The following is a 23872-nucleotide window of genomic DNA, read 5'->3' as shown; positions in this document are numbered from 1 at the left end:
AGCTCTCAGCATCAAACCTGGTTAGCGCAGTGAGTCGAAGGACTCAGCACAGGACCTGAAGTGCTGTTAGTGCCCAGTTAGACATTGTTATTAGTTATTTCAAGGACTGCTCCCACTTTCCAATGTCGTTTCCCTCTACTCCTTATTCATACCTGTCCAGACTCTACCCTCAATCTCCTGCAGCTCAAATACCTCATGCTTGCTCTCACCTCCACACCTTTGGACGTGTCATGCCCCTGCCCAAGAGTCCTCCCCTCTTGCTGTGGCACTGGACTTACTTTTTCCCACAGTACTCAGCTCAAGAACAGCCTTCTCCAGAAGTCTCCCCTGAGAACTGCAGGCTGGATTCCCTGGATGAGTAATTTAGGAAGAGCTTATCTGTCATTACTTCCCAGTGTCTGTTTATCAGCTTATTCAATGCACCCAGAAGCAAGCAGTTCCATGGGGGTTGATTATTTAGGCTATCTAAGCTCAAAGAAAACTGATGTATGAACCAGAGGCCAGTTACTACTTTATGAATACCAACGAGAGCTAATACTGTCATTGAATACTTATCACAGGTGCCGGGTAGCACGCTCAGAGCCCTCACTGCAACACTAAGAGAAAGGTGCTACTATTATCCCCATTCTACAAATCAGAAAACTGAAAGATTAGCCAGCATCCCAAGACCAGGATCTGATCCAAGCAGCTTAGATACAGAGCCCTCAACCACTCACATTCTCTCCTTACCAAGAAATCTCCACGTGCAGCTATCTTCTACTCAGATGGTACTGGGAGGACAGACGCTAAGCAAGGGAGAGACCCTTGCAGCCAGAGGCAACAACAGGGACACGCCCATCTGTGTGTTAGTGCAGATGGCTTTGTGGAGGGAACGCTGCACTGCTCCTCTGGTCAGGCCCCCAGAGAGTGCTACACACACACCACCTAATTCCTCTCTTGGACCCGCCACCCCAATTTCCAGACACTGTCCCAATCCTCTCCCAGAAACACAAGTATTTCTTCTGAGGATACAAAATTAAGTTTAAGCTTTCCGGCTACAAACACATTCCATGCATGCCTTCCTGGGGTTATAGCTGGGTCAGTTTGGTTGAATTTAAAGTTTTCCCTGAGATTCTTCAAACTACATTTACGAAATATCTTTTGACTTATATCTTTTCTATAGATAGCCAATGTGTATGACATTTTTTCTGATTTCATTCTCAGATGATCATTCATTCCTTCAACAAATACTTCATTAATGCTAAACGACAAGTTAGTGGGTGCAGCGCACCAGCATGGCACATGTATACATATGTAACTAACCTGCACATTGTGCACATGTACCCTAAAACTTAAAGTATAATAATAATAAAATAAAAATTAAAAAATGATATTACCAAATCCTTGTCATAGAAAAGGTGATCAAGAAGTATACAGCCAAAATTATCAGGAAAAGATATTATAGGCTTATCTTGGAGATATTGCAGGTGTCATTCCAGATCATTTCAAGAAAGTGAATATTGCAATGAAGCAAGTCACATGATGTTTTTTATTTTCCTGTACATATAAAAGTTATGTTTACACTATATTGTAGTCTGTTAAGTATGCAATCGCATTATGTCACAAAAACAATGCACATACCTTAATTTAAAAATACTTCATTACTAAAAAATGCTAATGATCATCTGCATCTTCAGCAAGTGGTAAACTTTTCGTTGGCAGAGGGTCTTGCCATGATGTTGATGGCTGCTAATTGATCAGAGTGGTGGGTGCTAAAGGTTGGGGTGGCTGTGGCAATTTCTTAAAATAAGGTTTATTAGTCTGTTCTCACCCTGCTATGGGGAAATGCCCAAGACTAGGTAATGTATAAAGGAAAGAGGCTTAATTGATTCACAGTTCCCCAGGGCTGGGAGGCCTCAGAAAACATATTCACGGCAGAAGGGGAAGCAAACAGTCCTTCTTCACATGGCAGCAGCAAGAAGAATGAGACCCAAGTGAAGGGGGAAGCCCCTTATAAAGCCATCAGATCTTGTGAGAAGTTGCTCACTATCACAAGCATAGCATGGGGGAAACTGCTCGTATGATTAAATTACCTCCCATTAGGTCCTTCCCACCACATGTGGGGATTATGGGAACTACAATTCAAGATGAGATTTGGGTGAGGACACAGCCTAACCATATCATTCTGCCCCTGGCTCCTCATGTCCCCTCATTAAACTGAATGAATACAAAACAAACAAACAAACAAACAAAAACTTCATCATTTCCATGCACTGTGTTCTAGGCCCTGGAGATCAAAGCAGTAAACAAGACACGCAAGACCTCTGAAACCTGGGAGTGGTTACTTGGTGACTCCCCTTCTAGGCACTTATAATACTTTATGACAATTGCTTATTTGGCATTCTTCCCAGGATGTGCTGTCCAGCTCTATATTCTGATCTTCCAGTAAAGTAACTGGACTGTACTGTAGGTACTCCATAAATGTGAGCTAACTCAATTCTTGAGTAAATTCACTGGGTCTCCTCTTTCACATCCAGAGTAGGACCACGTTAAGCCTGAAATCCCTTAAGAAAAGGTACAAAGTCTCAATTGAGGTGTAGGGATAGAAAGCAAATGGCAAATACAATCCATATCAAGAAGGAAGATGTGATTCACCAGCTGGTAAGAACCTTAAGAGTCAGGAAGGACAGGACACCTTGATAAGTGATATTTATTTATTTATTTATTTATTTATTTTGAGACAGGGTCTCGCTCTGTTGCTTGGGCTGGAGTGCAGTGGCACAATCACAGTTCACTGAATCCTTAACCTCCTAGGCTCAAGCAATCCTCCGGCCTCAGCCTCCCAAGTAGCTGGAATTATAGGCACGGACCACCACACCTAGATAATTTTGGAGTCTCACTATGTTGCCTAGGCTGATCTCAAGCAATCCTCCCACCTTGGCCTCCCAAAGTTCTGGGATCACAGGCATGAGCCCCTGTGCCAGACCTAAAATTCATTTTTTTAAGAGACAGAGGTCTCACTATGTTACCCAGGCTGGTCTCCAACTCCTGAGAGCACGTAATCCTCTCACCTTGTCCTCGCAAAGAAGTGATATTTTCTTTTCTTTTTTTTTGAGACGGAGTCTTACTCTGTCGCCCAGGCTGGAGTGCAGTGGCACGATCTCGGCTCACTGCAAGCTCCGCCTCCCAGGTTCACACCATTCTCCTACCTCAGCCTCCTGAGTAGCTGGGACTACAGGCGCCCATCGCCATGTCCGGCTAATTTTTTAATATTTTTTTTAGTAGAGATGGGGTTTCACCGTGTTAGCCAAGATGGTCTCGGTCTCCTGACCTCGTGATCCACTCACCTCGGCCTCCCAAAGTGCTGGGATTACAGGCGTGAGCCACTGCGCCCGGCCAGAAGTGATATTTTCTTCACCTGGAGAAAGCATGGCCTCAGCAACATGTCCAGGGGTTACTGAACAGGAGAAAAAGAACTGACCTGCAGAAAACTCTGAGTCGGGGGTCACTAAGTGGTGGCAGAGGTAAGGAAATGAGGTGGTTCTCTACCCAGGACTCATATACTGGATAAGTGGGAAGGAACATGTTTTGGAGCGGGGGTAAGAGGTACAAAACTAGGCTTCAGAAAATGCCCCAAGGTAGATGTATGAAGAGAAGCAGTAAAGACAAATGAGAAAGTACAGTCACAGATTTCAGGAAATGACCACACTAGTTCCAAGTCAAGAAGGCCAATCAAGGCCGGGCGTGGTGTCTCACGCCTGTAATCCCAGCACTTTGGGAGGTCGAGGTGGGTGGATCATTTGAGGTCAGGAGTTCAAGACCAGCCTGGCCAACATGGTGAAACCCCATCTCCATTAAAAATACAAAAATTAGCTGGGGGTGGTGGCGCAGACCTGTAATCCCAGCTACTCGGGAGGCTGAGGCAGGAGACTCGTTTGAACCCTGGAGCCAGAGGTTGCAGTGAGCTGAGATCGAGCCACTGCATTCCAGCCTGGGCAACAGAGCAAGACTCTGTCTCAAAAAAATAAAAAAGAAAAGAAAAAGAAAAAAGAAGGCCAATCAATGGGAGATTCACGAGAGCAAGAAAGAATAGCTCACCATGCCAAATACCTGAGATCAAAGTCAAGGAAAATAATTAAGCAATGGCCACTGCATGCATCAGTTAGGGGACCCTCAAGAGGGCAGTTTCAGTAAAGACATTTGAAGCACAAGCACAACCTGTTGCTGTTTTTCCTTAATCCAAACACAACATTCAGGCTCTCTATGAACTTACACTTCAGAGAAAACGGCAACCTGCTTTTCAATAACTCCAAAACAAATCAATTCCTTATCTAAACCAACATTTTTTTGCCTACCTAGGAAGATCATCATTTTTCACTAAGGACAAAGTTACAGGAGGAAAAAAGAGAGAGTGATTAGCCAGGGGTGGTGGTGGCTCACAACTGTGATCCCAGCTCCTAGGGAGGCTGAGGCAGAAGAATTGCTTGAACCTGGGAGGTGGAGGTTGCAGTAAGCCAAGATTGCGCCACTGCACTCCAGCCTCGGGGACAGAGGGAGACTCCGACTCAAAAAAAGAGAGTGGACACCCAACCCATGTGATATCCCAGCCTGCTAGCTTTCAGAAACAATTATTTCCTATAGACTTGGAAGACCCACTTGACACATGGATCCTGACGTATTAGGCTATAGGTTTTCAACAGAATAAACATTTACTAAAATTTTCACAGAATCATGTGCAATTTGCATTAAAAAAAAAAAGGATGCTTAAAACATGGTCTTCCAAAAATCTGGAGATAATTTTAGATTGAAAAATCTAGGCTTGCCAAGGGAATTTGAGAACTTTTCTATCTTGGTCTCCAATGCTAACGTACGTATTTGTGTGCAAAAATAGAGGAAGATTAGAATCTCAAATGCCAGACTGAAAAGTTGCCACAACAAACCTGAACTCTTCATATGGAGTTTGTTATCTTGTCAGCAAGAAAGCAGATGAAACGGCAATAAACTAAACTTTTTGCTTTAAAAAGAAAAAAAAAAAATCTCAAACATGAAATATTCCCTGTACTTGTATTGGAAAATGATTTCTTTTTAAAACAAAACATTGTGAAGATATTGTGAAAAGAAAATACTGTGATTTTTAAAGAAACTTGAAAACATCTAAGCACACACAAAATGTAAATATGAACTTTGTAAGTAGCCCTTACAAACATACACTTAGAACTTTTAGTCTAAAATATGATAAAATGATAAAGCTTACATATTATTCAATAAATCTGGAACTGACTAGCCATTTACAAAATATTTCATATTTTAAACCAAGAATGAATTTTAGGTAGACTAAAGGCAAAAAAATAAAACCATGAAATGATGAGACGCAAACATGAATTTCTTTTTTTTTTTTTGAGATGGAGTCTCACTCTGTTGCCCAGGCTGGAGCGCAGTGGCATGACCTCAGCTCACTGCAACCTTCCCCTCCGGGGCTCAAGCGATTCTCCTGCCTCAGCCTCCCAAGTAGCTGGGACTACAGGAGCACGCCACCATGCTTGGCTAATGTGTTTTTTTGTATTTTTTTAGTTGAATCCGGGTTTCACCACGTTGGCCAGGCTGGTCTAGAACTCCTGACCTCAAGTGATCCGCCCGCCTCGGCCTCCCAAAGTGCTGGGATTACAGGTATGAGCCATCGCGCCAGGCTGGAATTTTTTTTTATGACAAAGAGACAGAAAAATTGTCCAAATATGTCAAAGGAAAAAAAATACTATATATTCTTAAAAATTGAACGTTACGGCCGGACACGGTGGCCCACGCCTATAATCCCAGCACTTTGGAACGCCGAGCCAGGCGGATCACCTGAGGTCAGGAGTTCGAGACCAACCTGGTCAAATGGGCGAAACCCTGTCTCTACTAAAAATACAAAAATTAGCCGGGCATGGTGGGTGCCTGTAATCTCAGCTACTCGGGAGACTAAAGCAGGAGAATCGCTCGAACCCGGGAGGCTAAGGTTGCAGTTAATCTAGATCCCGCCACTGCACTCCAGCCTGGGTGACAGAGCGAGACTGTCTCAAAAAAAACAAAGTTACCTTTGACCCCATCTGTAAATTTATTCTAAGATAATAATCAGACCAGGTGTAATATCTCACACTTGTAATCCCAACACTTTGGAAGGCGAAGGCGCGAGGGTCGCTTGAGGCCAGAAGTTTTGAGACCAGCCTGGGCAACAGTCTCTTATTAAAGAGAGAGAAAAAAAAGACCATATCAAACAAATCCTTCCGGCAGAATTGTTTATCTTGTGACAAATTGGAAACTATCTCAGTGCTCATCGGTGGTTAAATCACATACTGTAAAGTCCATAAAAATAACAATACCTATCTGTATTTATTGATTATCACCAAAATGTTAGCAGTGGTTGTCACTGAATGGTAGACTGGCAGATGACTGTCATTTTCTACCTTAAGACTTTTTGTGTCGTCTTGAGTGTTTTGCCAGGAAAGGTGAATTAACTGCTTTTATAATGGGGATGAGGAACCAGAACAAGGTATTTTCAAACTGGAGGCCCCCAAAGCTGAGTCTCTGGAAAATTTCTAAAAAGTCTAAACAAAATTCTTATCATGCCAACCAGGCACGCTTCTTTCCTCGCACCGCGCGGCGCAGGAAGACACACCCCTGACTCGCGCTCGTCCCTCGGGCTCGGGTCCTCCACGCTCAGCCCCGGCCCTCCCGGTCCCCGCGGACCCTCCCTCGGGCCCAATGCGCCAGCTGGCTCCGCAGGGCCGGAAAAGCGCGTTCCTCGGCAGCCTGGCGCCGCCGGGAAGGTGCGCGCAGCCCGCCCGGCAGCCCCGGGGTGGCGTGAGGGCCGCCTCCCCGGCCAGCCCCAGCGGACCCTTGCCGCCAGCAGGCCGCCCTCCCTCCGCGGGCTTCCGGGAGCGGGTCCTGGCGCCAGCGCGACCTCCCGGGCCCGGGCGAACCGAGGGAGCGTCCCCTTTCCCCGCCTGACGGGCGCCGACCCGCCCCTGCGGTGCCGCGGCCGCCGACTCTCCGACGCGCCCCCAGGTCCCGGGTTCGCGCCAGGAGGCCCCTCCGGGCTTCCGTCGGCCCGGCCAGCGCCCGCAAAGCCCGGCGTCCTCCACAGCGGGCGGGCAAGGGGCGGGAGCCCACGGCCCCGCGCCCTGCGGCCCCGAGCGGACCGGCGCCCCGCGGGCCCGTCTCGCCGTCTGCCCTCGCTGCGGCCCGCGGCCCCGCTGCCCACCGCCCACCGCCCACCGCCCGACCCCGCCCGCCAGCCCCCGCCTGCGGCCGCCGCGCCCGCTCCTCACCTGCGACGCGCCCCGGCCCCCAGCGCACCGCCTTGGACCGGCTGTGTACACCGGAAGTGACGTCTCCGGTCCGGCCCCGCCCCCGCCTCGGGCGGACGCGGGGAGGCTGCGGATCCCGCGCCTGGAGTGGACTCTCCTCTCACATTAGAGGGGAGGGGGCGCCCCGGAGCCTCCTCTCCTGGGGCCCTGGGCCCCCAAGCGGGACGGCCGGGGCGGAGGTTGAGGACTGGCGGCCAGAGCCGGAGGTCCACCCAGATCCCCCACCATGGCTTGGCCCCCGGGCGGGAGGGGTCGGCTGCGTCCTCCTGGATTTATTACTGAAATTGACTGAAATCGGTTACTGGCGTATGGAGTGTTTCCTAGATGCCAGGCCCCGACGGGCACTGCAGGAACGGGTAGTGCTCTCTCCCTCATAAGTTTATTCCTTAGTGGTAAATACACAATACCATTGTCACATATCCGGGTGATAATATAGTACCAATGGTGACAAGTGGTAGGAGGGGAAAGAGTAAGAGGGAGGGAGAGAGTACCCTGACCTAGTAGAGGAGAGTGATCCGGAATTCCCCCAGGGAAAGAGCAGGAGCTGAGGTCCTAAGGGGTAGAAGGGAGAAAAAAAAAAAAAAAAAAAACGAGAAGGGAGGAGAACACATTACGCAGAAGCAGCAGCAAGTGTCTTCCAGTTCTGTGGGTTTTGTTTGTTTGAGACGGAGTCTTGCTCTATCGCCCAGGCTGGAGTGCAGTGACGTGATCTTGGCTCGCTGCAACCTCCACCTCCCGAGTTCAAGTGATTCTCCTGCCTCAGCCTCCCGAATAGCTGCGATTACAAGCGTGCGCCACCACGCCCGGCTAATTTTTGTGTTATTAGTAGAGACGGGATTTCGCCATGTTGGCCAGGCTGGTCTCAACTCCTGACCTCAGGTGTTCCGCCCATCTCGGCCTCCCAAAGTGCTTGAGCCACGGAGCATGGCCCAGTTTTGTGTTCTAATAATAAATCAGAGTGGTGAGAAGTTAGGTCTTACTTGACAGTGTTGCAAAACTAATGAGTTTTAAGCAAGAGGTGGTTTGTCCATACTTGAGAGTGTAAAGGGGTTACTCTAGGTGCAGTGTGGAGAAGGAAGGACTAGGGAGGGGAGGCAAGAGTGGATATAAATGTGTACACCCATGTTCATATTAGTCAGAAGGTGGAAGCAACCCAATGTCCATCCACGGGTGAATGGGTTCACAAAATGTGGTATAAACATAACAATAGAATATTACTCAGCGTTGAAGGAGGCCGGGCGCCGTGGCTTACGCCTGTAATCCCAGCACTTTGGCAGGCCAAGGCGGGTGGATCACCTGAGGTCAGGAGTTCGAGACCAGCCTGACCAACATGATGAAACCCCGTCTCTACTAAAAATACAAAATCAGCCAGGCGTGGTGGCGCATGCCTATAATCCCAGCTACGATGCAACTAGATGAGCTTTGAAGATATTATGCCAAAAGAAACCAGTCACAAAGACAAATATCCTATGATTCCACTTACATAAGGTACCTAGAGTAGTCAAAAACATAGAGACAGGCCAGGCATGGTGGCTCATGCCTGTAATCCCAGCACTATGTGAGGCTGAGGCAGGAGGATCACCTGAGGTCAGGAGCTCCAGACCAGCCTGGCCAACATGGTGAAATCCCATCTGTACTAAAAATACAAAAAGTTAGCCAGGCGTGGTGGTGGAGGCCTATAATCCCAGCTACTTGGAAGGCCGAAGCAGGAGAACAACTTGAACCTGGGAGGCAGAGGTTGCAGTGAGCTGAGATTACGCCACTGTATTCCAGCCTTGGCGATGAAGTGAGAATCTATCTCAAAAAAAAAAAAAAGAGGCCGGGTGCGGTGGCTCACGCCTGTAATCCCAACACTTTGGGAGGCCGAGGCGGGCGGATCATGAGGTCAGGAGATCGAGACCATCCTGGCTAACATGGTGAAACCCCGTCTCTACTAAAAATACAACAAAAAATTAGCCAGGCGTGGTGGTGGACGCCTGTATTCCCAGCTACTCTGGAGGCTGAGGCAGGAGAACTGTGTGAACCCGGGAGGCAGAGCTTGCAGTGAGCCGAGATTGCGCCACTGCACTCCAGCCTGGGTGACAGAGCGAGACTCCATCTCAAAAAAAAAAAAAAAAAAAAAAAAAGAAATGTAGAAGTTCTAATATTTTCTGCCAGTATCCCAATGGATTGCCTTCCCATACTATGGGGTACGTGAACCTCCCTTTGAAAACCATTCATGGACTATGGTAGTGGCAATGGGGATGGAAAAAAAAAAGAAAGTCAAATTTGAGAAAGATTTTGGAATAAAATTGATGTAAAATCAGTGGTGAAATGGATATGGAGGGTGAGGAAGAGGTAGGAATCATGAATGTCTCCTGGGTCTCTGGGATGAGCCATTGTAGTGCTGGCACTCACTGTTTTGGGAAACCCCGGAAGAGGACCATATTTGGGAGGGTGGAGGATGGGAAGAATGGCCCGAGTTCCAGTGTGAACATGGCATCAAAGAAGAGGCACCAATAAGGCACTTGGGGATGAGGATCTGGAGCTTAGAAGAGAGGTATGTGCTGGAGATGTCAGTGTAGATTGAGGGGATACCTTTCTTGGTGGTTGAATTTTTTTTTTGGACGGAATCTCACTCTGTCACCCAGTCTGGAGTCCAGTGGCGCAATCTCGGCTCACTGCAAGCTCCGCCTCCCGGGTTCACACCATTCTCCTGCCTCAGCCTCCTGAGTAGCTGGGACTACAGGCGCCCGCCACCACGCCCGGCTAATTTTTTTTTGTATTTTTAGTAGAGACGGTGTTTCACCATGTTAGCCAGGATGGTCTCGATCTCCTGGCCTCGTGATCCGCCTGCCTCGGCCTCCCAAAGTGCTGAGATTACAAGCGTGAGACACTGTGCCCGGCCTCCCTCCCAGTTTTAAGCAATTCTCCTGTCTCAGCCTCCCGAGTAGCTGGAATTACAGGCACGCACCACCATGCCCAGCTAATTTGTGTATTTTTAGTGGAGACGGGGTTTCACCATGCTGGCCAGGCTGGCCTCGAATTCCTGACCTCAAGCGATCCGCCACCTCGGCCTCCCAAAGTGCTGGGATTACAGGTGTGAGCCACTGCACCTGGCCTTGGTGGTTGCTTTTTTAAGGTAGAAGAGACTTAAACATGTTTTAAGGTCAAAGAGGAAGATCTGGTTGAAAGTGGCTGAGGATGTAGGAGAGAGATGATCTGGTTCTTCTTGTGAAGGTTCTGAAAAGGCTTGAAGGAGGGGATCTAAAATGCTTGGTGGGATTGGGCCTGGTGGCTCACAGTAGTAATCCCAACACTTTGGAAGGCCAAGGTGGGCTCATTGCTTGAGCCTAGGAGTTTGAGGTCAGCCTGGGCAACATAGTGAAACCCTGTCTCTACAAAAAATACAAAAATTAACCAGGCACATTGGCATACACCTGTAGTCCCCGCTACTTAGGAAGCTGGAGTGAGAGGATCATTTGAGACCGGGGAGTTCAAAGTTGCAGTGAGCCATGATTGCACCACTGCACTCCAGCCTGGGTGACAGAGCGAGACTCTGTCTCAAAATACATAAATCCATAAATAAAATGCTTGGTGGTAGGTTTACCTTAGACTGCAGCAAAGAGTGAGGGGAGTGGGAAAGGTCTGGAAGCACAAAGGTGAGTGGACAGAAGAAACATGGTAGAATTTCCCAGTAGTACTGAGGATTCACTGCAGGTTGACAACTATAGACATCGCCTTTCTTTATTTTATTTATTTATCAATTTTTGAGACGGAGTCTCACTCTGTCACCCAGGCTGGAGTGCAGTGGTGCAATCTCGGCCCATTGCAACCTCCTCCTACCAGGTTCAAGCGATTCTCCTGCCTCAGCCCCTGGGTGTCTGGGATTACAGGCACCCGCCACCACGCCCAGCTAATTTTTGTATTTTTAGTAGAGACGGGGTTTCATCATGTTGGCAAGGCTGGTCTCGAACTCCTGACCTCAGGTGATCTGCCCCTCTCGGCTTCCCAAAGTGCAGGGATTACAGGCGCGAGCCATCGTGCTGGCCTGTAGACATCTCCTTTCTACTAAGGGACTTGTCCAATAGCTTTTAGGTAAAAGGGAAGAAGGTGGAGCAAGGATTCTTCAGAAGGTTGAGTAACGGAGAGTAGGGCAAGAGCGTTCCTGAGATGATGGGCTGGGCTGTAGGACCCGAGCCACAGGAGGAGAGATGTAAGAGGGAAGAGGACAGCTGGCTTGGAGGAAGTGTGCCTGGGTGCTAGTGTCGTCTTGCTTTTGTAGGTTGGAAAAGGAGCTAGGAATGATGGTGGCAAGTTTTGTCGTTTGTTTGTTTGGTGGAGACGGCCCCTTACCATGTTGCTTAGGCTGGTTTTGAACTCCTGGGCTCAAGAGTGATCCTCCTACCTCAGCCTCCCAAAGTGCTAGCCAGCGGCAGGCTTTTGAGTGTGCCAGTTGTAGCTCCTACAGTCTCAGATAAGCCCATCTGTTATTCAGAGGTCCTCCTAGCTCTTGCTACAGGCCCCAGGGGCCACTGGACCTTGCCATAGAATCCATCAGTGACCATACCTGGATGCACTTGGTAAACACCAGATGGGTTGATTGGTTTGTTTGAGACAGGGTCTGGCTCTGTCACCCAGACTGGAGTACAGTAGCATGATCTTGGCTCACTGCAACCTCCACCTCCTGAGCTCAAGCCATCCTCTCAGGGCATGCACCACCACGCCAGGCTAGTTTTTGTATTTTTTGTAGAGACAGGATTTCGCCATATTGCCAAGGCTGGTCTCGAACTCCTGAGCTCAAGTGGTCTGCCGGCCCAGTCTCTCAAAGTGGTGAGATTACAGGCGTGAGCCACCGCAACCAGTCACAAATGAGATGTTAAATTGGCCCTTTCCCCATGGGGCAGACTCTGACACACCTGCCCACGTGTGTCTGGCCAGCCATGTCCACGCCTGTTCCCAAATCCTGCAGACTCTGGAATGCAGCTACCCTTCCTGGGGCTTACAGCCTATCTCACAGCTTTCACATCCTGCACAAGGGAGACCAGGAAGGCTAAAATTTGCTCCCAGCGGGGTGCGGTGACTCACACTTGTAATTCCAGCACTTTGGGAGGCTGAGGTGAGAGGATCACTTGAGGCTAGGAGTTGAAGACCAACCTGGGCAACAAAGTGAGACTCCAGCTCTACAAAAAATTTCAAAAATTAGCTGGGCATGGTGGCGCCCACTTGTAGTCCCAGTTACTGGGGAGGCTGAGGGAGGAGGATGACTTGAGCCTGGCAGTTCAAGGCTGCTGTGAGCTATGATTGTGCCACTGCACTCCTGCTGGGGAACAGAGTGAGATCCTGTCTCAAAAAAAAAAAAAAAAGTGACTCTCTGCAAACAACCCCATTGCCCACTCTACCACCAGGAGCACTTGACTATGAAAACCCCTTTCCTGAAGGCTCTTCTTTCAGACATTCCCACTGCAACTAACATGTAAAAGCTGCGGCTCACTTTACCCCGAACCTCATGGCCCCAGAGTAATGTGCCAGAAACCGCTTATGCTCACACCATTTTGGCCCCTTCCGTGGGCCAGGAGTCATGGAGAACCACTCAGCTATATATGCAGTTCTGAGATCAGTGTGAACATTGTCAACCCTGGGGCCCTTTTGGTGGCCTTTGTGGTGCTTTGGGGACCAGATGGCCTTGAACCTCTCAAGCTTACCTGAGAGCATTTTGTATTGTGGACATATCACCTTCTGTTTTGTGAGTCCATCTGCAGATATTATACCCATGCCCTGCAGGTTCAAATTATTTATTTTAATTCATCAAATACACATACATATGGAGAAGGAGGGAAAAAAATGTACCCACTACACAGGTTTGAGGCACTCATCATGTCATGCCACCTCTTTATTTCAAGTTCCTTGCACCAAAGTATTGAGAAAAAAAGATGGAGGCCAGATGCAGTGGCTCACGCCTATAATCCCAGCACTTTGGGAGGCCAAGGTGGGAGGATTGTTCGAGCTCACTAGTTCAAGACCAGCCTGGGCAACATGGTAAAACCCTGTCTCTACAAAAAACACAAAAATTAGGCCAGGTGCGGTGGCTCATGCCTGTAATCCCAGCACTCTGGGAGGCTGAGGTGGGCAGATCACAATGTCAGGAGTTTGAGACCAGCCTGGCCAACATGGTGAAACCCTGTCTGTATTAAAAATACAAAAAAATTAGCTGGGCATGGTGGCTCATGCCTGTAGTCCCAGCTACTTGGGAGGCTGAGGCAGGAGAATCGCTTGAACCCAGGAGGCAGAGGTTGCAGTGAGCCAAGATCGCACCATTGCACTCCAGCCTGGGCAACAGAGCAAGACTCCGTGTCAAAAAAAAATAATAATAATAAATAACAAAAATTAGCCTGGCATGGTGGCATGTACCTGTAGTCCCAGCTACTTGGGAGGCTGAGGTGGGAGGATCGCTTGAGCCCAGGAGTGAGAGGTTGCAGTGAGCTGAGATTGCGCCACTGCGCACTACAGCCTGGGCAATAGAGTCAGACCTTGTCTCAAAAAAAAAAAAAAGAAAGAAGAAAAGAAAGAGAAAGAAAAGAAAAGAAGGAAATGAAGAGAAAAAAGAGAAGAGAAGGGAAGAGAAAAGAGAAAAAGGGATGGAGCCCACAGGTCTAAAGATGGAGGCCAGGCCCTCGTCTTCAGGAATGGTAGCTACGGCCTTCCAGCTCTGCAGAAAGGTCTGTGAACTGGACCCTCAGCATCCACACAGGCATGAGATGGTGCCTTAGAGACCACCAGACCTATACCTGTAATTTGCTGTTTAGGAGGCCAAGAAGGTCAAGACCAGGAAACAGGGGTCACTCCGGAATGCATCTGGCCCCCTGTGCATCTGGATAGAGGCAGAGTTAGAGCCGGGTCCCGTGAAAAACATGAGCTTCTCTGAGGTTGGTGCCTATGACAAATGAGTGGAAGGAGGCTTCAGGAGCTCCTCTGTGACCCAAGAGCTGGAATGAACGAGACCCATATTTGTGAGAGATGCCAAAGAAATGCACCCTAGGCCGGGCATGGTGGCTCACGCCTGTAATCCCAGCACTTTGGGAGGCCGAGGCAGGCGGATCACCTGAGGTCAGGAGTTCAAGACAAGCCTGACCAACATGGTGAAACCCCATCTCTACTAAAAATACAAAAATTTGCCAGGCATGGTGGCGCATGCCTGTAATCGCAGCTACTTGGGAGGCTAAGGCAGGAGAAGAGGTTGAAGCTGGGAGGTGGAGGTTGTAGTGAGCCGAGATCACGCCATTGCACTCCAGCCTGGGCAACAGAGGGAGATTCCATCTCAAAAAAAAAAAAAAAAAGAAGAAGGCCCGGCCTGGTGGCTCACGCCTGTAATCCCAGCACTTTGGGAAGCTGAGGCGGGCGGATCACCTGAGGTCAGGAGTTGGAGACCAGCCTGGCCAACATGGTGAAACCCCGTCTCTATTAAAAATACAAAAATTAGCTGGGAGTGGTGGCAGGTGCCTGTCATCCCAGCTACTTGGGAGGCTAAAGCAGGAGAATCGCTTGAACCGGGGAGGTGGAGGTTGCAGTGAGTCAAGATCACGCCATTGCACTCCAGCCTGGGGGAAAGAGTGAGACTCCGTCTCAAAAAAAAAAAAGAAAAGGAAAAAGAAAGAAAATGTACCCTGATCTCAGCAGGAGCTGGCTCTCCCTGCTGAGAAAAAAAGCAGATTTGCTCCGGCTGGCTTTTCTAAGGGCTTCACATTCCTATTGTCAGAAAAGCTGCAGAATCAGAACATCCCACTTACAGGGCCCCTCGGGGATTCCAGAACTGATTTTCTTAGGTAGCCAAAGTTATTACTGTTGGCTTGTGCATTCTTTATGGAAATAAAAGTCAGGGCTTCTAGGCTGGGTTTTACATGTTAGTTTCAGTGGGAATATCTTAAAGCCTTCAGGAAAGGGGTTTTCACAGCCAAGTGCTCTTGGTGGTGGAGGGGGTAATGGGGTTGTTTGCAGACAGTCACTTTTTTTTTTTTTTTTAACGACAGGGTCTCACTCTGTTGTCCAGTAGGAGTGCAGTGGCACAATCATAGCTCACAGCAGCCTTGAACTGCTGGGCTCAAGCAATCCTCCTGCCTCAGCCTCCCCAGTAACTGGGACTACAAGTGGGTGCCACCATGACTAGCTAATTTTTGAAACTTTTTGTAGAGATGGAGTCTCACTTTGTTGCCCAGGTTGGTCTTCAACTCCTAGCCTCAGGTGATCCTCCCACCTCAGCCTCCCAAAGTGCCAAGATTACAGATGTGAGCCACCTTACCTGGCCAAGAGTAACTTTTCTATTTTACCTTCCTGGTCTCCCTCGGGCAGGATGTGAAAGCTGTGAGATGGGCGGTGAGCCCCAGGAAGGGTAGCTGCATTCCAGGTCTGAAGAGGGCTGGCTAGACATTTTGGGCACAGAGCAACTGGCTGCATCTGCTGGGTATAGAGAGTCTGGGGTGAGGCCAGGCCAGTGGCTTAGGTGGCATAGCCCAGGAAGAGCAGGGCTGAGGACAGCATGGGGCACCCCTCCCCCTCAGTCTCCAGACTGCTTTCCTGAAGAAGTTCCCCTCCCCTTCTCTCCCCTGTGCATAACTCTGTGAGGACCTTGTTGTGCCCTCTCTGCCCCAGCCCCCACTGGCTGGAAACAGCTGTGCTGTGGCTAAGAGGCCCTTGTCAGGCAGAATAATCTGCTTTTATCTCACACCACCTATACGGTGGGGTGCGTTGAGCCCAGGAGGTTGAGGCTGCAGTAAGCTATGGTCACCTTGCATTGTCCTCGTGGTCTGGGGCTGGCCAGGAGCCTGGGAGATCTCTGATGGGTAGACTGGACCCCAGGAGTCCAGGCCCCTTCCACTGCAGCCAGGACAGGAGGTCTGGTACCACGTTGTTGATTTTACCGTCTGCAAGGTCCTGAGTAACAGGCTGCTGGGGTGGTGTGGAGACGCAGAAACCGAAGGTACAGGTAGGAGGAGCTGCTGCAGGGCTTCCTGAGGGCTCTCGAGGGCTTGGTGAAGCAACAGTATCTAGATGTGTGTGTGTGTGTGTTTGTGGAGGGTGAGCTACTCAAGGGACTAGGGGCCACCTAGAGACTACACCCACTAGTTACTAGCTGTGAAGATCTGCGGTCTGCACGGTGGGGAGGTTTTCTTTTTCTTTTTCCTTCTTTCTTTCTTTTTTTGTGAGACAGGGTATTGCTCTGTTGCCCAGGCTGGAGTGCAGTGGCCTGATCTCAGCTCACTGCAGCCTCAATCTCCCTGGCTCAAGTGATGGCCTCCCACCTCAGCCTCCCATAGCTGGGACTACCGGCATGCACCACCATGCCCAGCTATTTTTTTATGTTTATTTTGTAAAGACAGGGTCTCCCTATGTTGCCCAGGGTGGTCTCAAACTCCTGGGCTCAAGCGATCCTCCCGCCTTGTGCTGGGCTACAGGTGTGAGCCGCCGTGCCTAGCGGAAGGGAGATTTTCTAGGTCCTACAAACTCCCAGGGAGTCTAAGGGCTCTTATAACCAGGAAAGGAAGGACAGGTGTGTTGGGGAGGGACCCTAGGCACAGTTCTAGTGTTGGTGGAGCCATAGGACTGTGGCCTTGGAGTCATTTTCTTTAGAGACAGGGTCTCACTGTGTCACCCATGCTGGAGTATAGTCCTGCAATCATGGCTTACTGCAGCCTGGACCTCCTGGGCTCAAGTGCTATACTGAAAGTCAAGGGTAGCTCTTGTCCATTCCACAGCTGACAGAGCAAAGGTCCCGTCCTTCCCAGATCCCCATACGTGGACCTGGCCACAGGCCCCACCTCCATTCAGAAGGCCCACATTGAGGCTCTAGTCCGACAAGATGTGTCTCCCAGGAATTGTTAGAGGGTAGTGTGTAGAGTCAATTCTGTGGCCTCGTAAAGAATTTGAGGTCGAGCCAGGCATGGTGGCTCATGCCTATAATCCCAGCACTTTGGGAGGCTGAGGCGGATGAATCACTTGACGTCAGGAGTTCGAGATCAGCCTGGCCAACATGGTGAAACTCTGTCTCTACTAAAAATACAAAAAAATTAGCCAGGCGTGGTTGTGCACGCCTGTTATCCCAGCTACTCGGGAGGCTGAGGCAGGAGAATCGCTTGAGCCTGGGAGGTGGAGGTTGCAGTGAGCCGAGATCATGCCACTGCACTCCAGCCTGGGCGACAGAGCGAGACTCTGCCTCAGGAAAAAAAAAAAAGGTTGAACACATTTTTTTTTTTTTTTGAGACAGAGTCTCGCTCTGTCGCCCAGGCTGGAGTGCAGTGGCGTGATCTCGGCTCACTGCAACCTCCGACTCCCAGGTTCAAGCAATTCTTGTGCCTCAGGCTCCTGAGTAGCTGGGACTACAGGCGCACGCCACCATGCCTGGCTACTTTTTGTATTTTTAGTAGAGACGGGGGTTTCACCATGTTGGCCAGGCTGGCCTTGAACTCCTGACCTCAAGTGACCTGCCTGCCTCGGCCTCCGCAAGTTCTGGGATTATAGGCATGAGCCATTGTGCCTGGCCTAGGTTGAACATGTTTTGGAGGGGTTCTGAACAGTGAAACTTATGAGCATCCCCTCAGATTCTTAAGCCCATCAGGGGCCAGGGCTAAGGGGCGTGAGAAATCTTCTTGGGTCCATCTGGTTGAAGAAACTAGAACTCTGTCCCCTTTTCTCATGTGAGTGGACTTTCCTTTGGTTATCAAAATGTAATAACCCCAACTCCTTGTCACTAAAACAAGAGGGAATTTATTAGCCCTAACAAAAAGGGCACTGTGGCTGTCAGAATGGCTGTCCTTGGCAGCGATCCTGATGCCTGGAAGGAGCTCACAGCCAGCCAGCCAGCCAACCAGCCTGCAGCTTATCGGCTCCCTCCAGGCACAGTGGGAAGGAGGACCTAACGTGTTGAGTCTTCATTCCTTCCACACAGTGCCAGAGTCCTCCAAGCCAGCTCTGAAGTTGCTACATGGTTCCAATCAGAGATGTTTTTATTTTATTTATTTACTTATTTTTATCCTTATTTTTTGAGATGGAGTCTTGCTGTGTCACCAAGGCTGGAGTGCAGTGATCTCATCTCATTGCAACCTCTGCCTTTCAGGTTCAAGCGATTCTCCTGCCTCAGCCTTGCGAGTAGCTGGGATTACAGGCACCCGCCACCACACCCAGCTAATTTTTGTACTTAGTACAGGGTTTCACCATGTTGGCCAGCAGGCTGGTCTTGAATTCCTGACCACAGGTGATCTGCCCATCTTGGCCTCCCAAAGTGCTGAGATTAGAGGCATGAGCCACCGCACCTGGCAGATATTTTTTATATGTGATAGCTTCTACCAATCTGCACATCTCAACTGAATCTTCTTGTTCTTCTTCTTCTTCTTCTTCTTCTTCCTCTTCTTCTTCTTTTTTTTTTTTTTTTTTTTTGAGATGGAGTCTTGCTCTGTTACCCAGTCTAGAGTGCAGTGGTGCAGTCTTGGCTCACTGCAACCTTCACCTCCCAGGGTCAAGCGATTCTCCTGCCTCAGCCTCCTGAGTAGCTGGAATTACAGGCACCCACGACCATGCCTGGAAATTTTTTTCTGTATTTTTAGTAGAGACAGAGTTTCACCATGCTGGCCTGGCTGCTCTCGAACTCCTCACCTCAGGCGATATGCCCGCCTCGGCCTCCCAAAGTGTTGGGATTGCAGGCGTGAGCCACAGCACCCGGCCTGAATCATCATCTTCTTCTTCCTTTTTTTTTTTTTTTTAAGACAGAGTCTTGCTCTGTCTCCCACGCTGGAGTGCAGTGGCATGATCTCGGCTCTGCCTCTGCCTCCCAGGTTCAAGCAATTCTCCTGCCTCAGCCTCCCGTGTAGCTGGGATTACAGGCTCGTGCCACCACGTCTGGCTAATTTTTGTGTATTTTCAGTAGAGATGAGGTTTCATCATATTCGCCCGGCTGATCTGAAACCCCTGACCTCAAGTGGTCCGCCTGCCTTGGCTTCCCAAAGTGCTGGCATTATAGGCGTGAGCCACTGTGCACGGCCTCAACTGAATCTTCAATCACTAGCAGACAGAGATTGTAAAGCTGCCACTGGCTGAGTTTCTGGTGGCAATGTGACCAGCCACTTGTGCAACCTGAGGAACTGGCTGCAGCCTGCATTCCCTCCCAGGGAGGCCTGGGACACCCACTCAGCTCATGTTCAGTGTAGGTGCTGGATGGCAAGACCACGCACAACAGACTCCTGTTCATGAGATGGCTGGCTGGCTGCCTCCGTGTGGAAGGCAGGGACATGCTTCCTGGCCGGGTCAGGGAGCAGTGTGTGAGTGGTGTGCAGTGAAAGGAGTCTCTCTTCCCCATTCACTCCACAGGGAGAGATCAGCTCAGGGTCCAAACTCCTAATCTTCTCTCACTGCCTGCCATGTCTCACCTTAACCCTCACCTACACAGCTGCCGAGCACTCATGCCTTCCATTTAGGGGCAAAGCTGAGCAGAACCATATCACATTTATTATTTTTCTTTCTTTTTTTTTTTTTTTTGAGACGGAGTCTCACTCTGTTGCCCAGGCTGGAGTGTAGTGGCATGATATCAGCTCATTGCAACCTCTGCCTCCTGAGTTCAAGCGATTCTCCTGACTCAGCTTCCCGAGTATCTGGGACTACCACTGCACCCAGCTTTTTTTTTTTTTTTTTTGAGATGGAGTCTCGCTCTGTCGCCCAGGCTGGAGTGCAGTGGCATGATCTTGGCTCACTGCAAGCTCCGCCTCCCGGGTTCTCGCCATTCTCCTGCCTCAGCCTCACGAGTAGCTAGGACTATAGTCGCCCGCCACCATGCCTGGCTAATTTTTTTGTATTTTTAGTAGAGACGGGGTTTCACCGTGTTAGCCAGGATGGTCTCGATCTCCTGACCTCGTGATCCGCCCACCTTGGCCTCCCAAAGTGCTGCGATTACAGGCATGAGCCACCGCGCCTAGCCCAGCCACTACGCCTGGTCCCCATATAACATTTTTAAGCCAAGTTACAAAAAATATGTAGGGAAACACTAAGTTTATAAACTAAAATTTGGCTCTTAACCTACAATTATTTCACTACCATGAAAAATTGCTGTTAAAGTGCAAAATAATGAACCATGATCATGTACGCTGCAACTAACGAGTCTGTGTGACACCATTCAGTTCTGAGATAGCCATCAGGATACCCCAGGGAGCTGGTGAAACTTGCAGCCACCTTTGAGCTTCCTACCAACCAATACTTACAAGAATTGCCAAGGACAGCCTGGGCAACATAGTGAGACCGTGTCTCTACAAAATTAAAAAGTAAATTAGCCAGACATGGTGACATGCACCTGTGATCTTAGCTCGGGAGGCTGACGCAGGAGGATGGCTTGAGCTTAGGGAGTGGAGGCTGTAGTGAGCCATGACCGCGCCACTGCACTCCAACCTGGGTGACAGAGTGAGACTCTGTCTCTAGAAAAAAAAAAAAATCACCAGGATTGGGTTTATTGAAAGGGAGCCAGGTGGCTTTAAAAATATAGAGAGAGGCTTTCGGAGGTCGAGGCAGGCAGATCACCTGAGGTCAGGAGTTCGAGACCAGCCTGGGCAATGTGGTGAAACCCTATCTCTACTAAAAATACAAAAATTAGCTGGGCGTGGTGGCCGGTGCCTGTAATCCCAGCTACTTGGGAGGCTGAGGCAGGAGAATCGCTTGAACTCAGGAGACGGAGGTTGCAATGAGCCAAGATCTCACCATTGCACTCCATCCTGGGCAACAAGACCAAAACTCCGTCTCAAAAAAAAAAAAAAAAGGGTGGGGCACGGTGGCTCACGCCTGTAATCCCACCACTTTGGGAGGCCAAGGTGGGCGGAACACAAGATCAGGAGATCGAGACCATCCTGGCTAACACAGTGAAACCCCATCTCTACTAAAAATACGAAAAATTAGCTGAGCATGGTGGCGGGCGCCTGTAGTCCCAGCTACTCGGGAGGCTGAGGTGAGAGAATGGTGTGAACCCGGGAGGCGGAGCTTGTAGTGAGCCAAGATGGTGCCACTGCACACCAGCCTGGGTGACAGAACGAGACTCCATCTCAAAAAAGCAAACAAACAAACAAACAAAAAACAAAAAGGAGAGGGAGAGAGGCTGGGCACAGTGACTCACACCTGTGGTAATCCCAACTGTTTGGGATTCTTTCACTCATCTTGATGTCTGTGAGATTCATTTATTTTGTGTAAAGCAAATTTTTTTTCGTATATTTGATTGATAAGTACTCTTGGGACTACAGGAGCGTGCCACCGCGCCTGGCTACTTTTTGGATTTTTAGTAGAGATGGGGTTTCACCATGTTGGCCAGGCTGGTCTCAAAATCCTGACCTCAGGTGATCTGCCCACCTTGGCCTCCCAAAGTGCTGTGATTACAGGTGTGAGCCACTATGCAGGGCCAGAAGTTACCACTTTTTAAAAGTATTTTATTTTTTTTAGAGACAGGGTCTCACTGGGTTGCCCAGGCTAGAGTGCAGTGGCACAAACATAGCCTTGAACTCCTGGGCTCAAGCGATTCTGTCTCAGTCTCCCAAGTAGTTAAGACTATAGGCATGCATCACCATGACCAGCTAATTTTTAATTTTTTTGTAGCGACGGGGTCTCACTGTTTTGTCCCAGCTGGCCTCAAACTCCTGGGCTCAAGCAATCCTCCTACCTCAGCCTCAAAGACATGATCACTTTTTGTGTCCTCTCTGCTTACTCCAAGGTCTTGAAGATATGCTCTTTTCCCAACAGTGTTTTGCAGTTGTCAGTGTAGAAGTCTTGCACATTTTTCGCACATTTTTCATTAGATTGCTAGGTATTTTATTGTTTTGGTGGGGTACTATTACAAATGGCAATGTTTTGACTTTTCATTGTCTAATTACTTGTTGCTTGTAGATAGAAACAAATGATGTTCCTGTATTTTGATATTTTACTTAATTGTAGGGCAGGCAAGGTGGCTCACGCCTGTAATCCCAGCACTTTGGGAAGCTGAGGTGGGAGGGTCAATTGAGCCCAGGAGTGTGAGAACAGCCTGGGCAACATGGCAAAACTCCATCTCTACAAAAAATACAAAAATTAGCCAGGCATAGTGGCACACGGCTCTGGTCCCAGCTACTTGGGAGGCTGAAGTGGGAGGACTGATTAAGTGTAGGAGTTGGAGGCTGCAGTGAGCCATGTTTTCGTCATTACACTCCAGCCTGGGTGACAGAACAAGACTCCGTCTCAAAAAAAAAAAAAAAAAAGTTACCATCTATTTCTAGTTTGCTGAGAATTTTAATCTCCTCTTTATTTTTATTTTATTTTATTTATTTATTTTTTGAGACGGAGTCTTGCTCTGTCGCCCAGGCTGGAGTGCACTGGTGTGATCTTGGCTCACTGCAACCTCCGCCTCCCCCGTTCAAGAGATTCTGCTGCCTCAGCCTCCTGAGTAGCTGGGATTACAGGCACATGCCACCATGCCCAGCTAATTTTTGTATTTTTAGAGATGGGTTTTCATCATGTTGGCCAGGCTAGTCTCGAACTCCTGATCTCAAGGGATCCACCCACCTCAGCCTCCCAAAGTGCTGGGATTACAGGTATGAGCCACTGCGCCTGGCCAGCTCCTCTTTTTTTTGAGAGTCTCGCTTTCTTGACCAGGCTGCAGTGCAATGGCGCCATCTCGGCTCACTGGAATCTCCGCCTCCTGGGTTCAAGTGATTTTCCTGCCTCAGCCTCCCGAGTACTGGCACGCACCTGTAATCCCAGCTAATTACAGGCACACACCACCACACCCAGCTAATTTTTGTATTTTTAGTAGAGACGGGCTTTCACCACATTGGCCAGGCTGGTCTTGAACTCCTGAGCTCAAGTGATCCACCCACCTGCGCCTCCCAAAGTGCTGGAATTACAGACATGAGCCACCGCGCCTGGCCTCCTCTTTATTTTTGAAAAGCTAAACAGACTGTTTGCACACCCCGTTTGTGCATGGGAGAGCAGGGGCGGGATCAAGTGTGAGAAGATGTTAGCCTGCTCTAGAAGGCACCCTGGGGCTCGTGCCAGGAACTGTCAGCCTTCCCACCAACAGTCCCTATGGGCTCATCATTGCCAGGTCATCTGTAGCTTGCTGTCCTTTTCTGGTAGTTTGCTGTAACAGACATTACTAATATTTGAATGTATGATTTGAATGTCCTCACTTAATAACAAATATTATTAGAATATTTGAATTCCAAATTTCCTTGCTTCCTCAAGTTAGGTGAGAACAAGACGAAGTTCAAGTTGAGATAATGCAACTATAAACACATCTGACACCAACACCTCCTTTCCATTCATAAGAACAGTTACCTTCCAACCGTGCTAGAGAAAGACACCAGGACAGTAACCCAGCTCAGGTCAATGGAGTTCCAAAGACTCCAGGATTTCCAGATTTAAACCAAGTACCAGCTAAAAGAGGAGGAAAGCAGACTGGCCCAAACACGAGGTGTTTTGTTTGTTTGTTTTTTGAGACGGAGTCTTGCTCTGTCCCCCAGCCTGGAGTGCAGTGGTGCGATCTCGGCTCACTGCAACCTCCGCCTCCTGGATTCAAGTGA

General features: G+C 49.2%; 1 protein-coding gene across 1 annotated transcript in view; it reads right to left on the bottom strand.

The window, feature by feature from the left end:
* Nucleotides 1-7365, bottom strand: part of GARRE1 (granule associated Rac and RHOG effector 1) — a 100896-nt gene extending 93531 nt beyond the window's left edge. Inside the window, exon 1 of the mRNA XM_034946481.3 lies at nt 7287-7365. The gene's annotated coding sequence lies outside the window, so the exon portion shown is untranslated. The remainder of the gene's footprint in view (nt 1-7286) is intronic.
* Between the last annotated feature and the right edge of the window lie 16507 nt (nt 7366-23872).

Source organism: Pan paniscus, chromosome 20 (genome assembly GCF_029289425.2).
Source record: "Pan paniscus chromosome 20, NHGRI_mPanPan1-v2.0_pri, whole genome shotgun sequence".
Taxonomy (NCBI): Eukaryota; Metazoa; Chordata; class Mammalia; order Primates; family Hominidae; genus Pan; species Pan paniscus.
The sequence above is the reverse complement of the archived record's forward strand: the minus strand, read 5'-3'. Positions and strand labels throughout refer to the sequence as shown.